At 50.4% G+C, this 12,881-nt stretch overlaps 1 non-coding gene across 1 annotated transcript; it reads right to left on the bottom strand.

Moving 5' to 3' along the window:
* Positions 1-142: 142 nt before the first annotated feature.
* On the bottom strand, positions 143-228 carry TRNASTOP-UCA (transfer RNA opal suppressor (anticodon UCA)). The gene has a single exon. It is a non-coding gene; the product is annotated as a tRNA-Sec (tRNA).
* Positions 229-12,881: the final 12,653 nt, after the last annotated feature.

The following is a 12,881-nucleotide window of genomic DNA, read 5'->3' as shown; positions in this document are numbered from 1 at the left end:
CTGGCACCGCATGCTGTTAATCACTAGAGATGGGTATTTATGATTGGTACAATTCTTTTTTCTGTGATATAAATCCAGGCACTAAATGATTACCATGGACCCAAGATAAAAATGCTGATCACAGGAAAAAGAAACACATATCCGCCCAGAAGGTGGAATTGAACCACTCTGTCCTAAACAGCTACAGGTTTGAAGCCTGCACCCCAGACCACTGAGGCTCATCCGGGCAGTGGTGGAGCAGAACAACACCATATATATGTCACCTGTAAACAGTATCTCTAACTAATAGAGTGGGAAAGAAGCCTTTTGAACTGAATTAAACTGAGTTTCTGCTTCAGGTTTAGGACACCATTATTGATAACCTTAACTGTCCTGCTTTGATAGAAACAAATCAAGGAAAACGACGCCACTACTTGTATGTAAATCACTGCATGGACTTCTGGGTAACTTGGAAGGAGCTGCTGCTTCCTTGTATAATGTGGTCAAAGTACAGGCAATATGTTCTTCACATGTGGCGATGCTGGCAGCGCCTTGAAATCCCTGATGCTGATCCGTGGAATTATCTATGAACTGATTTATGTTTAGTATTAGTAGAGCACAGAGTTCACCACCAGGGTGGCCTCTTGGCACTTTGTGTGTATTGTACATAATGCATTTACAGGAATTATAACGTGTACACCTATCTGGGGAGCAGTAGAGGCTGTACAAGGGTGGGGGAGGTTGACAATCGCATGATCATTAGAGGAGGGGGAGCAGACTAGAGAAATCAGGGGAGCAGGGCTGGGGCTCCCCATTCAGTGGCAGCTATCTGCTGTTTTTGCTCTTTAAGCGCACACGCATCACGTTCTCCTCACTGTTTTTTTCAGCATTTTTAACTAGAAATGTTGAGCACAGGGTAATAATAATTTCTTCTTTGTATCGCTCTTTAGCCAAAAGCGCTTTACAGAGATCAAGTTTATAAAACGATTTTTGCCCAATCGAAATTTGTGTTCATTTTATCGACCTCGGAATGATGAGAGGCGGAGCTGACCTTCCAGGGATTCACAGCAGCTTCCTGCAAATTGCAGCAGCGAGCGCTCAACCTGCTGAGCTATCTCACCAGCTGCCCAGTACATGGGGAACGGTAGTGATATTACCGCTAAAACACTAGAGGTGGTGGAAGGAAGAATGAGAGGCAAGTGGGCAATGTGAGGCAAGGCTGTGAATATACATTATCCCGTTAGATTCCACACACACCCAGCTGAGTGTCCTCGAGCCACCGCTGTGGGTGCTGCTGGGGTGGAAGGGTGAACACCTGCTGGAGATCTTCAGTAGAGTGCAGAACTGCATTGAGGAGGTGCAGGAAGTCAAATGCCCTCAGGGTAAAGGGGTTCCTTCCACTTGAGAGCAAAGCAAAGGGCCTACATCTGGAAGCCGTGCAAGGCGATGCTGGAGTTTTGAGGCAATGCTGACTTTGAGAGTGTAGGTGATGAATGGTGGTCTGTGGTGAGGTCTCTTAGGCTAGCTAGCAGGGCTAGCAATGCTGACTTCGAGCGTGGAGATGATGAATGGTGGTCTATGGTGAGATGGATTATGCTAGCTAGCAGAGCTAGCATTGCTGATTTGAGCGTGGAGATGATGCATGGTGGTCTATGGTGAGGTGGCTTAGGCTAGCTAGCAGGACTAGCAATGCTGATCTTGAGAGGACAGGTGATGAATGGTGTTCTGTGGTGAGGGGCTTAGGCTATCTAGCAGGGCTAGCAATACTGACCTTGAGAGGGGAGGTGATGAATGGAGGTCTGTGGTGAGGCACTTAGGCTAGCTAGCAGGGCTAGCAATGCTGACTTTGAGAGTGTAGGTGATGAATGATGTTATGTGGTGAGGCGGTTTAGGCTAGCTAGCAGGGCTCGCAATTCTGACTTTGAGAGGGGAGATGATGAATCGTGGCCTATGGTGAGGTGGCTTTGGCTAGCTAGCAGGGCTACCAATGCTGACTTTGAGAGGGGAGATGATGAATGGTGGTCTATGGTGAGATGGCTTAGTTTAGCCATCAGGGCTAGCAATGCTGACTTTGAGGGTGGAGACGATGAATGGTGGTCTATGGAGAGGTGGCTTAGGCTAGCTAGCAGGACTAGCAATGCTGAACTTGAGAGGGCAGGTGATGAATGGTGTTCTGTGGTGAGGGGCTTAGGCTATCTAGCAGTGCTAGCAATACTGACCTTGAGAGGGGAGGTGATGAATGGTGGTCTGTGGTGTGGCACTTAGGCTAGCTAGCAGGGCTAGCAATGCTGACTTTGAGAGTGTAGGTGATGAATGGTGGTCTGTGGTGAGGTCTCTTATTCTAGCTAGCAGGGCTAGCAATGCTGACTTCGAGCGTGGAGATGATGAATGGTGGTCTATGGTGAGGTGGCCTGCTGACTTTGAGAGGGGAGATGATGAATGGTGGTCTATGGTGAGATGGATTATGCTAGCTAGCAGGGCTAGCACTGCTGATTTGAGCGTGGAGATGATGCATGGTGGTCTATGGTGAGGTGGCTTAGGCTAGCTAGCAGGGCTAGCACTGCTGATTTGAGCGTGAAGATGATGCATGGTGGTCTATGGTGAGGTGGCTTAGGCTAGCTAGCAGGGCTAGCAATGCTGACTTTGAGAGAGGAGATGATGAATGATGGTATGTGGTGAGGCGGTTTAGGCTAGCTAGCAGGGCTAGCAATTCTGACTTTGAGAGAGGAGATGATGAATGGTGGCCTATGGTGAGGTGGCTTAGGCTAGCTAGCAGGGCTAGCAATGCTGACTTTGAGGTTGGAGATGATGAGTGGTGGTCTATGGTGAGATGGCTTAGGCTAGCTAGCAGGGCTAGCAATGCTGAACTTGAGAGGGGAGATGAAGAATGGTGGTCTGTGGTGAGGCGGCTTAGGCTATCTAGCAGGGCTAGCAATACTGACCTTGAGAGGGGAGGTGATGAATGGTGGTCTGTGGTGTGGCACTGAGGCTAGCAGGCAGGGCTAGCAATGCTGACTTTGAGAGTGTAGGTGATGAATGGTGGTCTGTGGTGAGGTCTCTTAGGCTAGCTAGCAGGGCTAGCAATGCTGACTTCGAGCGTGGAGATGATAAATGGTGGTCTATGGTGAGGTGGCCTGCTGACTTTGAGAGGGGAGATGATGAATGGTGGTCTATGGTGAGATGGATTATGCTAGCTAGCAGGGCTAGCACTGCTGATTTGAGCGTGGAGATGATGCATGGTGGTCTATGGTGAGGTGGCTTAGGCTAGCTAGCAGGGCTAGCACTGCTGATTTGAGCGTGAAGATGATGCATGGTGGTCTATGGTGAGGTGGCTTAGGCTAGCTAGCAGGGCTAGCAATGCTGACTTTGAGAGAGGAGATGATGAATGATGGTATGTGGTGAGGCGGTTTAGGCTAGCTAGCAGGGCTAGCAATTCTGACTTTGAGAGGGGAGATGATGAATGGTGGCCTATGGTGAGGTGGCTTAGGCTAGCTAGCAGGGCTAGCAATGCTGACTTTGAGGTTGGAGATGATGAATGGTGGTCTATGGTGAGATGGCTTAGGCTAGTTAGCAGGGCTAGCAATGATTTCTTTGAGAGGGGAGATGAAGAATGGTGGTCTGTGGTGAGGCGTCTTAGGCTAGCTAGCAGGGCTAGCAATTGTGACTTTGAGAGGGGAGATGATGAATGGTGGTCTATGGTGAGGTGGCTTAGGATAGCTAGCAGGGCTAGCAATTCTGACTTTGGGGATGGAGATGATGAATGGTGGTCTATGGTGAGATGGCCTAGGCTAGTTAGCTGGGCTAGCAATGCTTGCTTTGAGAGGGGAGGTGATGAATGGTGGTCTGTAGTGGGGTGGCTTAGGCTTGCTAGCAGGGCTAGCAATGCTGACTTCGAGAGGGTAGATGATGAATGGTGGTCTGTGGTTAGGTGGCTTACACTAGCTAGCAGGGCTAGCAATGCTGACCTTGAGAGGGGAGGTGATGAATGGTGGTCTGTGGAGAGGCACCTAGGCTACCTAGCAGGGCCAGCAATGCTGACTTTGAGAGGGGAGGTGATGAATGGTGGTCTGTGGTGAGGTGGCTTAGGCTAGCTAGCAGGGCTAGCAATGCTGACTTTGAGCGTGGAGATGATGAATGGTGGTCTATGGTGAGGTGGCCTGCTGACTTTGAGAGGGGAGATGATGAATGGTGGTCTGTAGTGGGGTGGCTAAGGCTTGCTAGCAGGGCTAGCAATGCTTACTTTGAGAGGGGAGGTGATGAATGGTGGTCTGTAGTGGGGTGGCTTAGGCTTGCTAGCAGGGCTAGCAATGCTGACTTCGAGAGGGTAGATGATGAATGGTGGTCTATGGTGAGATGGCTTAGGCTAGCTAGCAGGGCTAGCAATGCTGACTTTGAGGGTGGAGATGATGAATGGTGTTCTGTGGTGAGGCGCTTAGGCTAGCTAGCAGGGCTAGCAATGCAGACTTTGAGAGGGGGGTGATGAAAGGTGGTCTGTGGTTAGGTGGCTTACACTAGCTAGCAGAGCTAGTAATGCTGACCTTGAGAAGGGAGGTGATGAATGGTGGTCTGTGGAGAGGCACTTAGGCTACCTAGCAGGGCCAGCAATGCTGACTTTGAGAGGGGAGGTGATGAATGGTGGTCTGTGGTGAGGTGGCTTAGGCTAGCTAGCAGGCCTAGCAATGCTGACTTTGAGCGTGGAGATGATGAATGGTGGTCTATGGTAAGGTGGCCTGCTGACTTTGAGAGGGGAGATGATGAATGGTGGTCTATGGTGAGATGGCTTAGGCTAGCTAGCAGGGCTTGCAATGCTGACTTTGAGAGAGGAGATGATGAATGATGGTCTGTGGTGAGGCGTATTAGGCTAGTTAGCAGGGCTAGCAATGCTTACTTTGAGAGGGGAGAACACGAATGGTGGTCTGTGGTGAGGCAGCTTAGGCTATCTAGCAGGGCTAGTAATTGTGACTTTGAGAGGGGAGATGATGAATGGTGATCTATCATGAGGTGGCTTAGGCTAGCTAGCAGGGCTAGCCATTCTGACTTTGAGAGAGGAGATGATGAATGATGGTATGTGGTGAGGCGGTTTAGGCTAGCTAGCAGGGCTAGCAATTCTGACTTTGAGAGAGGAGATGATGAATGGTGGCCTATGGTGAGGTGGCTTAGGCTAGCTAGCAGGGCTAGCAATGCTGACTTTGAGAGAGGAGATGATGAATGATGGTATGTGGTGAGGCGGTTTAGGCTAGCTAGCAGGGCTAGCAATTCTGACTTTGAGAGAGGAGATGATGAATGGTGGCCTATGGTGAGGTGGCTTAGGCTAGCTAGCAGGGCTAGCAATGCTGACTTTGAGGTTGGAGATGATGAGTGGTGGTCTATGGTGAGATGGCTTAGGCTAGCTAGCAGGGCTAGCAATGCTGAACTTGAGAGGGGAGATGAAGAATGGTGGTCTGTGGTGAGGCGGCTTAGGCTATCTAGCAGGGCTAGCAATACTGACCTTGAGAGGGGAGGTGATGAATGGTGGTCTGTGGTGTGGCACTTAGGCTAGCAGGCAGGGCTAGCAATGCTGACTTTGAGAGTGTAGGTGATGAATGGTGGTCTGTGGTGAGGTCTCTTAGGCTAGCTAGCAGGGCTAGCAATGCTGACTTCGAGCGTGGAGATGATGAATGGTGGTCTATGGTGAGGTGGCCTGCTGACTTTGAGAGGGGAGATGATGAATGGTGGTCTATGGTGAGATGGATTATGCTAGCTAGCAGGGCTAGCACTGCTGATTTGAGCGTGGAGATAATGCATGGTGGTCTATGGTGAGGTGGCTTAGGCTAGCTAGCAGGGCTAGCACTGCTGATTTGAGCGTGAAGATGATGCATGGTGGTCTATGGTGAGGTGGCTTAGGCTTGCTAGCAGGGCTAGCAATGCTGACTTTGAGAGAGGAGATGATGAATGATGGTATGTGGTGAGGCGGTTTAGGCTAGCTAGCAGGGCTAGCAATTCTGACTTTGAGAGGGGAGATGATGAATGGTGGCCTATGGTGAGGTGGCTTAGGCTAGCTAGCAGGGCTAGCAATGCTGACTTTGAGGTTGGAGATGATGAATGGTGGTCTATGGTGAGATGGCTTAGGCTAGTTAGCAGGGCTAGCAACGATTTCTTTGAGAGGGGAGATGAAGAATGGTGGTCTGTGGTGAGGCGTCTTAGGCTAGCTAGCAGGGCTAGCAATTGTGACTTTGAGAGGGGAGATGATGAATGGTGGTCTATGGTGAGGTGGCTTAGGATAGCTAGCAGGGCTAGCAATTCTGACTTTGGGGGTGGAGATGATGAATGGTGGTCTATGGTGAGATGGCCTAGGCTAGTTAGCTGGGCTAGCAATGCTTGCTTTGAGAGGGGAGGTGATGAATGGTGGTCTGTAGTGGGGTGGCTTAAGCTTGCTAGCAGGGCTAGCAATGCTGACTTCGAGAGGGTAGATGATGAATGGTGGTCTGTGGTTAGGTGGCTTACACTAGCTAGCAGGGCTAGCAATGCTGACCTTGAGAGGGGAGGTGATGAATGGTGGTCTGTGGAGAGGCACCTAGGCTACCTAGCAGGGCCAGCAATGCTGACTTTGAGAGGGGAGGTGATGAATGGTGGTCTGTGGTGAGGTGGCTTAGGCTAGCTAGCAGGGCTAGCAATGCTGACTTTGAGCGTGGAGATGATGAATGGTGGTCTATGGTGAGGTGGCCTGCTGACTTTGAGAGGGGAGATGATGAATGGTGGTCTGTAGTGGGGTGGCTAAGGCTTGCTAGCAGGGCTAGCAATGCTTACTTTGAGAGGGGAGGTGATGAATGGTGGTCTGTAGTGGGGTGGCTTAGGCTTGCTAGCAGGGCTAGCAATGCTGACTTCGAGAGGGTAGATGATGAATGGTGGTCTATGGTGAGATGGCTTAGGCTAGCTAGCAGGGCTAGCAATGCTGACTTTGAGGGTGGAGATGATGAATGGTGTTCTGTGGTGAGGCGCTTAGGCTAGCTAGCAGGGCTAGCAATGCAGACTTTGAGAGGGGGGTGATGAAAGGTGGTCTGTGGTTAGGTGGCTTACACTAGCTAGCAGAGCTAGTAATGCTGACCTTGAGAAGGGAGGTGATGAATGGTGGTCTGTGGAGAGGCACTTAGGCTACCTAGCAGGGCCAGCAATGCTGACTTTGAGAGGGGAGGTGATGAATGGTGGTCTGTGGTGAGGTGGCTTAGGCTAGCTAGCAGGCCTAGCAATGCTGACTTTGAGCGTGGAGATGATGAATGGTGGTCTATGGTGAGGTGGCCTGCTGACTTTGAGAGGGGAGATGATGAATGGTGGTCTATGGTGAGATGGCTTAGGCTAGCTAGCAGGGCTTGCAATGCTGACTTTGAGAGAGGAGATGATGAATGATGGTCTGTGGTGAGGCGGATTATGCTAGTTAGCAGGGCTAGCAATGCTTACTTTGAGAGGGGAGAACACGAATGGTGGTCTGTGGTGAGGCAGCTTAGGCTATCTAGCAGGGCTAGTAATTGTGACTTTGAGAGGGGAGATGATGAATGGTGATCTATCATGAGGTGGCTTAGGCTAGCTAGCAGGGCTAGCCATTCTGACTTTGAGAGGGGAGATGATGAATGGTGGTCTATGGTGAGATGGCTTAGTTTAGCCATCAAGGCTAGCAATGCTGACTTTGAGGGTGGAGAGGATGAATGGTGGTCTATGGTGAGGTGCTTAGGCTAGCTAGCAGGACTAGCAATGCTTACTTTGAGAGGGGAGGTGATGAATGGTGGTCTGTAGTGGGGTGGCTTAGGCTTGCTAGCAGGCCTAGCAATGCTGACTTCGAGAGGGTAGATGATGAATGGTGGTCTATGGTGAGATGGTTTAGGCCAGCTAGCAGAACTAGCAATGCTGACTTTGAGAGGGAGATGATGAATGGTGGTCTATGGTGAGATGGCTTAGGTTAGCCATCAGGGATAGCAATGCTGACTTTGAGGGTGGAGAGGATGAATGGTGGTCTGTGGTGGGATGGCTTAGGCTAGCTAGTAGGACTAGCAATGCTGACGTTGAGGGTGGAGATGAAAGGTGGTCTTTTGTGAGGTGGCTTAGGCTAGTTAACAGGGCTAGCAATGCTTACTTTGAGAGGGGAGGTGATGAATGGTGGTCTGTAGTGGGGTGGCTTAGACTAGCTAGCAGGGCTAGCAATGCTGACTTCGAGAGTGTAGATGATGAATGGTGGTCTATGGTGAGATGGCTTAGGCTAGCTAGCAGGGCTAGCAATGCTGACTTTGAGAGGGGAGATGATGAATGGTGGTCTATGGTGAGATGACTTAGGCTAGCTAGGAGGGCTAGCAATGCTGACTTTGAGGGCGGAGAGGATGAATGGTGGTCTGTGGTGAGATGGCTTAGGCTAGCTAATAGGACTAGCAATGCTGATGTTGAGGGTGGAGTTGAATGGTGGTCTGTGGTGAGGTGGCTTAGGCTAGCTAGTAGGACTAGCAATGCTGACGTTGAGGGTGGAGATGAAAGGTGGTCTTTTGTGAGGTAGCTTAGGCTAGTTAGCAGGGCTAGAAATGCTGACTTTGAGAGGAAAGATGATGAATGGTGGTCTATGGTGAGATGGCTTAGGCCAGCTAGCAGGGCTAGCAATGCTGACTTTGAGAGGGGAGATGATGAATGGTGGTCTATGGTGAGATGGCTTAGGTTAGCCTTCAGGGCTAGCAATGCTGACTTTGAGGGTGAAGAGGATGAATGGTGGTCTGTGGTGAGATGGCTTAGGCTAGCTAGTAGGACTAGCAATGCTGACGTTGAGGGTGGAGATGAAAGGTGGTCTTTTGTGAGGTGGCTTAGGCTAGTTAACAGGGCCTGCAATACTTACTTTGAGAGGGGAGGTGATGAATTGTGGTCTGTAGTGGGGTGGCTTAGGCTAGCTAGCAGGGCTAGCAAAGCTGACTTCGAGAGTGTAGATGATGAATGGTGGTCTATGGTGAGGTGGCTTAGGCTAGCTAGCAGGGCTAGCAATGCTGAGTTTGAGAGGGGAGATGAAGAATGGTGGTCTATGATGAGATGACTTAGGCTAGATAGGAGGGCTAGCAACGCTGACTTTGAGGGCAGAGAGGATGAATGGTGGTCTGTGGTGAGATGGCTTAGGCTAGCTAGTAGGACTAGCAATGCTGATGTTGAGGGTGGAGTTGAATGGTGGTCTGTGGTGAGGTGGCTTAGGCTAGCTAGCAGGGCTAGCAATGCTGACTTTGAGAGGGGAGATGACGAATGGTGGTCTATAGCCAGATGGTTTATGCTAGTTAGCAGGGCTAGAAATGCTGACTTTGAGAGGGGAGATGATGAATGGTGGTCAATGGTCAGATGGCTTAATCTAGTTAGCATTGCTAGCAATGCTGACTTTGAGAGGGGGAGATGATGAATGGTGGTCTATGGTGAGGTGGCTTAGGCTAGCTAGCAGGACTAGCAATGCTGACCTTGAGAGGGGAGATGATGAACGATGGTCTGTGGTGAGGCGGATTAGGCTAGCTAGCAGGGCTAGCAATTCTGACTTTCAGAGGGGAGATGATGAATGTTGGCCTATGGTGAGGTGGTTTAGGCTAGCTAGCAGGCCTAGCAATGCTGACTTTGAGGATGGAGATGATGAATGGTGGTCTATGGTGAGATGGCTTAGGCTAGTTAGCAGGGCTAGCAATGCTTATTTTGAGAGGGGAGATTACGAATGGTGGTCTGTGGTGAGGCGGCTTAGGCTAGCTAGCAATGCTAGCAATTGTGACTTTGAGAGGGGAGATGATGAATGGTGGTCTATGGTGAGGTGGCTTAGGCTAGCTAGCAGGGCTAGCAATGCTGACTTTGAGCGTGGAGACGATGCATGGTGGTCTATGGTGAGGTGGCCTGCTGACTTTGGGAGGGGAGATGATGAATGGTGGTCTATGGTGAGATGGCTTAGGCTAGCTAGCAGGGCTAGCACTGCTGATTTGAGCGTGGAGACGATGCATGGTGGTCTATGGTGAGGTGGCTTTGGCTAGCTAGCAGGGCTAGCAATGCTGACTTTGAGGTTGGAGATGATGAATGGTGGCCTATGGTGAGGTGGCTTAGGCTAGCTAGCAGGGCTTGCAATGCTGACTTTGAGAGAGGAGATGATGAATGATGGTCTGTGGTGAGGCGGATTAGGCTAGTTAGCAGGGCTAGCAATGCTTACTTTGAGAGGGGAGAACACGAATGGTGGTCTGTGGTGAGGCAGCTTAGGCTATCTAGCAGGGCTAGTAATTGTGACTTTGAGAGGGGAGATGATGAATGGTGATCTATCATGAGGTGGCTTAGGCTAGCTAGCAGGGCTAGCCATTCTGACTTTGAGAGGGGAGATGATGAATGGTGGTCTATGGTGAGATGGCTTAGTTTAGCCATCAAGGCTAGCAATGCTGACTTTGAGGGTGGAGAGGATGAATGGTGGTCTATGGTGAGGTGCTTAGGCTAGCTAGCAGGACTAGCAATGCTTACTTTGAGAGGGGAGGTGATGAATGGTGGTCTGTAGTGGGGTGGCTTAGGCTTGCTAGCAGGCCTAGCAATGCTGACTTCGAGAGGGTAGATGATGAATGGTGGTCTATGGTGAGATGGTTTAGGCCAGCTAGCAGGACTAGCAATGCTGACTTTGAGAGGGAGATGATGAATGGTGGTCTATGGTGAGATGGCTTAGGTTAGCCATCAGGGATAGCAATGCTGACTTTGAGGGTGGAGAGGATGAATGGTGGTCTGTGGTGGGATGGCTTAGGCTAGCTAGTAGGACTAGCAATGCTGACGTTGAGGGTGGAGATGAAAGGTGGTCTTTTGTGAGGTGGCTTAGGCTAGTTAACAGGGCTAGCAATGCTTACTTTGAGAGGGGAGGTGATGAATGGTGGTCTGTAGTGGGGTGGTTTAGGCTAGCTAGCAGGGCTAGCAATGCTGACTTCGAGAGTGTAGATGATGAATGGTGGTCTATGGTGAGATGGCTTAGGCTAGCTAGCAGGGCTAGCAATACTGACTTTGAGAGGGGAGATGATGAATGGTGGTCTATGGTGAGATGACTTAGGCTAGCTAGGAGGGCTAGCAACGCTGACTTTGAGGGCGGAGAGGATGAATGGTGGTCTGTGGTGAGATGGCTTAGGCTAGCTAGTAGGACTAGCAATGCTGATGTTGAGGGTGGAGTTGAATGGTGGTCTGTGGTGAGGTGGCTTAGGCTAGCTAGTAGGACTAGCAATGCTGACGTTGAGGGTGGAGATGAAAGGTGGTCTTTTGTGAGGTGGCTTAGGCTAGTTAGCAGGGCTAGAAATGCTGACTTTGAGAGGAAAGATGATGAATGGTGGTCTATGGTGAGATGGCTTAGGCCAGCTAGCAGGGCTAGCAATGCTGACTTTGAGAGGGGAGATGATGAATGGTGGTCTATGGTGAGATGGCTTAGGTTAGCCTTCAGGGCTAGCAATGCTGACTTTGAGGGTGAAGAGGATGAATGGTGGTCTGTGGTGAGATGGCTTAGGCTAGCTAGTAGGACTAGCAATGCTGACGTTGAGGGTGGAGATGAAAGGTGGTCTTTTGTGAGGTGGCTTAGGCTAGTTAACAGGGCCTGCAATACTTACTTTGAGAGGGGAGGTGATGAATTGTGGTCTGTAGTGGGGTGGTTTAGGCTAGCTAGCAGGGCTAGCAAAGCTGACTTCGAGAGTGTAGATGATGAATGGTGGTCTATGGTGAGGTGGCTTAGGCTAGCTAGCAGGGCTAGCAATGCTGAGTTTGAGAGGGGAGATGAAGAATGGTGGTCTATGATGAGATGACTTAGGCTAGATAGGAGGGCTAGCAACGCTGACTTTGAGGGCAGAGAGGATGAATGGTGGTCTGTGGTGAGATGGCTTAGGCTAGCTAGTAGGACTAGCAATGCTGATGTTGAGGGTGGAGTTGAATGGTGGTCTGTGGTGAGGTGGCTTAGGCTAGCTAGCAGGGCTAGCAATGCTGACTTTGAGAGGGGAGATGACGAATGGTGGTCTATAGCCAGATGGTTTATGCTAGTTAGCAGGGCTAGAAATGCTGACTTTGAGAGGGGAGATGATGAATGGTGGTCAATGGTCAGATGGCTTAATCTAGTTAGCATTGCTAGCAATGCTGACTTTGAGAGGGGGAGATGATGAATGGTGGTCTATGGTGAGGTGGCTTAGGCTAGCTAGCAGGACTAGCAATGCTGACCTTGAGAGGGGAGATGATGAATGATGGTCTGTGGTGAGGCGGATTAGGCTAGCTAGCAGGGCTAGCAATTCTGACTTTCAGAGGGGAGATGATGAATGTTGGCCTATGGTGAGGTGGTTTAGGCTAGCTAGCAGGCCTAGCAATGCTGACTTTGAGGATGGAGATGATGAATGGTGGTCTATGGTGAGATGGCTTAGGCTAGTTAGCAGGGCTAGCAATGCTTATTTTGAGAGGGGAGATGACGAATGGTGGTCTGTGGTGAGGCGGCTTAGGCTAGCTAGCAATGCTAGCAATTGTGACTTTGAGAGGGGAGATGATGAATGGTGGTCTATGGTGAGGTGGCTTAGGCTAGCTAGCAGGGCTAGCAATGCTGACTTTGAGCGTGGAGATGATGAATGGTGGTCTATGGTGAGGTGGCCTGCTGACTTTGGGAGGGGAGATGATGAATGGTGGTCTTTGGTGAGATGGCTTAGGCTAGCTAGCAGGGCTAGCACTGCTGATTTGAGCATGGAGACAATGCATGGTGGTCTATGGTGAGGTGGCTTCGGCTAGCTAGCAGGGCTAGCAATGCTGACTTTGAGAGAGGAGGTGATGAATGATGGTCTGTGGTGAGGCGGATTAGTCTAGCTAGCTGGGCTAGCAATTCTGACTTTGAGAGGGGAGATGATGAATGGTGGCCTATGGTGAGGTGGCTTAGGCTAGCTAGCAGGGCTAGCAATGCTGAC

Source organism: Ambystoma mexicanum, chromosome 13, assembly GCF_040938575.1.
Source record: "Ambystoma mexicanum isolate Mex_15411 chromosome 13, UKY_AmexF1_1, whole genome shotgun sequence".
In the NCBI taxonomy this organism is placed as follows: Eukaryota; Metazoa; Chordata; class Amphibia; order Caudata; family Ambystomatidae; genus Ambystoma; species Ambystoma mexicanum.
The sequence above is the reverse complement of the archived record's forward strand: the minus strand, read 5'-3'. Positions and strand labels throughout refer to the sequence as shown.